This window comes from Canis lupus, chromosome 6 (genome assembly GCF_003254725.2).
Source record: "Canis lupus dingo isolate Sandy chromosome 6, ASM325472v2, whole genome shotgun sequence".
NCBI lineage: Eukaryota > Metazoa > Chordata > Mammalia > Carnivora > Canidae > Canis > Canis lupus.
The window spans coordinates 53407187-53411151 of record NC_064248.1 but is presented as its reverse complement, the minus strand read 5'-3'; the positions used below and the strand labels follow the sequence as shown (position 1 = coordinate 53411151).

At 37.0% G+C, this 3965-nt stretch overlaps 1 long non-coding RNA gene across 1 annotated transcript in view; it reads right to left on the bottom strand.

Moving 5' to 3' along the window:
• The window catches only part of LOC112640808 (uncharacterized), a 481961-nt gene that overhangs the window by 80734 nt on the left and 397262 nt on the right, over positions 1 to 3965 (bottom strand). The gene's annotated exons all lie outside the window — the stretch shown is intronic.

Genomic DNA, 3965 nt, shown 5'->3' with positions numbered 1-3965 from the left:
TCTCTCATGAATAAATAAATAAATCTTAAAAAAAAAAAGACATTGTGACCTTGAAGTATTAATGTAACAAAAGGCTTAAGATTTGTAACGTTACCTTAGAACTAGTTAGCAAAAAATAGTTGGAAAGTTGAAAAGATGGAAAGTCATGTTATGTAATGGTAAACATTTCATACTATCACCCATAATAAGTCAGAAAGCAGACAATGTACATTCTGAGCTGATCTCTCTAGATTAAGATTTCTCCACAAAAGCACAACTGACATGTTAGGCTAGGTAATTCTTTGCTGTGGGTGGCTGTCTTATTAATAGTAGGATGTTCGGTAGCATCTCTGGGGTCCACTAATAGATGCCATCACATCTTCCTAGTCATGACACTGCCAAATGCCCCCAGAGGGAGTAAACTGATCCTGATTGAGAACCACTGCTTTAGAAAAAGTGATTGGAAATAATAAGACTGTTTATATTGGCCACTTCCCCTTTGGTGAAGTATTAAAATAGATCAACTCAAGGAAGAATTGACTGGTTTATAAGCAGAAATAAGAGGGAATAGAGAGACTATACATTTGGAGTTTCCAAGGCTAGGAAAGGTGAATTGTTCCCGGACTTCAGACAGTAAGAGATAAGTTTGAAAAATACTTTGAGCATCAAAGTCTCAGTAAAACTTCTCAGAGAACAAAGAGAGTTAGTCCTACAAAAGAGATCAGATAGAGTATGATCTTTCCACCTTTTATTTCAGATGGCCTAAAGGTATTCATCATTATATTAAAAGAGAGGGGCAGGGAGGCTAGAAGAAAATAAATCAATTTGGTTTCAGAATTATGTCTAAGAATAAACTCTGAGTGTGTTTCCTGGCACATGAATTGACTGGAAGCAAATAGATCAGGAACCTGCTGAGGGTTTTTTTTTTTTTCTTCCAGGCTTTATGAAGACGATATTTTACTGGAGGAAAACAGATAAGAAGTTATCAAATAGCAAATAAATAATAAAACATCACCAAAATTAAATATTATTTTATACTCCGTTGTTTGGCAAAAATTAAGGAGTCTTATGATGCTGTTAGATACAGTGTGGGCTGAAAGAATATCTTAACTATGGCTGGTTCGAGTATAAATAGGAAGATATTTTGTTTTTGCCTCATAAAGTTGAATATAACCGAAGACCCAGCAATTCTATTCCTACATACCTACTCAAGATAAACTCTTGCACATTTGCACCAGGAAATATATACAGAAATGTGCACACCAAGACTGTCAGTAATAGCAGAATATTGGAACTTACCATAGAAAAGAGGGGGAAATTTGGGCCCCTGGGTGGCTCAGTTGGTTAAGTGTCTGACTCTTGATTTCGGTTCAAGTCATGATTTCAGGGTCATGGGTTGGAGCCCCAACCTGGGATCACTCAGTGGGGAGTCTGCTTGAAGATTTTCTCTCCCTCTCCCTCTGCCCCTCCCCTCACTGGCATATTTTTTTCTAAAATAAACACATAAATCCCTAAAAAAAAAAAAAAAGAAAAAGGGAGCACTTGGCATATTTACACTATGAAATATTACATGATGTAGGAAACAAATAACTACAGGCACCTACAACAACATGATTAGGCTGTACTTGAGAACCAGAAATGAGCCACAGATTATATTCAGTGTAAAGATCTTTCAGAAAATTAAAAACAATTTTAATAAAAAATCACTGTTTAAGCATGTGTGTGTATATGTGTATGTGTAGGTAAGATGAAAAGAAAAAGAAAGAAAGAAAGAAAAAGAAAGAAAGAAAAAGAAAGAAAGAAAGAAGAAAGAAAGAAAGAAAGAAAGAAAGAAAGAAAGAAAGAAAGAAAGAAAGAAAGAAAAAGAGAGAAAGGTACTAAGTTTTGATTGAATTCTATTGCCCCAAACACCCAAAAGTCCAGACTAAATCGACCTGCTGGCTCTCAAGCTTGCTCCAGCAGAAAGCAGGCTAAGCAAGCTATTGTGTCCCCAGAAAGGAAATGCTTCCCAACATTCACTTCAAAGGTAACCAAGGAGAATGACAGATAAGGAAAGGTAATAATAATAATGATGATGAACAAAGGAGAAGCTAGACCCAGGAACCATGAAGAAAAATGGACGAGAGCATCTAGAAAGAGAAATCAGGGTTTAATTGAAAGGAGAATTCTTATTCCATCTTTATATAATAATATTCCATTTAATATAAAATATACATATGTGAGACACGTACATGTATGTTGAGCACACATACACATACTCACTCATATACTTCTATACCTACTAATTTTAAATTTAGCAACCTTTAAAGATAGTAACCATGATCTTTTTTTCTTTTTATTTTTTTAAGATTTTTATTCATTCATGAGAGACACAGAGAGAGAGAGAGAGGTAGAGACACAGGCAGAGGGAGAAGCAGACTCCCCTCAAGGAGCCCAATGTGGGACTCGATCCCAGATCCCCAGGATCACGTCCTGGGCCGAAGGCAGACGCTCAACCACTAAGCCACCCGGGCGTCCCAGTAACCATGATTCTTAAGAGTACTGGTACATTGGCCCTGCACGGATGATTTTGGTTGTCATGTAATGTCACTTTAAGTTTAGTCATGATGCCATTTATTAATAAATACTACATCATGTTTGTTTTGTTTTAAGAAGTTTTATTGTTAATTTAATTTTGATGAAGAGAAAAAATAAGATAAAAATATTTTTGAAAAAAATTTTAGCGTAGAAAGAAACAAGACAAACCAGAAGCACTGTCAATATTTACGGTTCTTGTGAAATTTAATTTTATATGCATGTTTATACATTTGTATTTTGTACAGTACCACTTTATTTCAGTGTATAGTCATAAAGTGCAAAACTGATATATGCACATTGAAACAAATGAAATGATATGAATAAATAAAAAGATATTTCCCTCTCCAACTCCTCTAAATTCTAATGTTTCTTGTTTAAATCAGTATCAATAATTTTGTGGTTTTCCACAGAAGTCATTTCTTCAGGTTCATAAAAATATATTAAGATAGATAAAACAAATAAGAGAGAGAGAGCACCCAGGAGAGAGATTTCTGGGGTTCTGTTTTGGTTTGCTTTTGCTTTTTTGTGTGTCCCTTTTGTGTGCTGGTGTTCGACAGAGTGCTATCTGGGCGGATGGTTTTACACTTGTCACTGTGACCATCATACATTCTTCCTTTGACTCTGTCTACTGGGAGGCTGATCTGTGATGATGGCTTTGCCAGGGTGTGGCTTGCGGGAGGTGCTGGAAGAATATTGGAAGAAGAACTTATACCCCTTTGTCACTCTTCTCCCAAACCGTCCCTTCCTCCATTGGTGCCAGGCAGCTGAGGCTGTGTTCTTAGGTTTGGGTTTTCCCATTCACATCTGAGAGGCGGCAGTGGCTTCCTGCTGTTGCTACACCAGATGCCCCATCGTGCTTTGTGGACTCCCTCACCCCTGCCCCCTCCTAGGTGAATAGTCCCTCATATCATACTCATCAATTAAACCTTACATTGTGCTCTTTCTCGTGGGTCCCTGACTAATAGACACACCTACAGTATGTTATATCCTGGGTCATTTTTTTCCCCATATAATCTATCATGGTCATCTCTCTAAGTCAGCATTTATATCTTTAATTCATTGTTTATAGCAGTTGTATTTTGTTAACGCTTGTCTGTTAAGTCTTATTCCGATTATTCCTTTAAATGTTTCTGAATCTTTTGGTGCTGGAAATGTCATTTTTTTAAAGGATTTTATTTATTCATGAGAGATGCACAGAGAGAAGCGGAGACATAGGCAGAGGGAGAAGTAGGCTCCCTCTGGGGAGCCTGACGCAGGACTGGATCCCAGGACCTCGGGATCAACCTGAGCCAAAGGCAGATGCTCAACCACTGAGCCACCCAGGCATCCCGGAAATATCATTTTAGATGGCATAAAATGGATATTTAAAATTTAATCTGACAATCTTTGGTTTTTCATTAGAATATTTA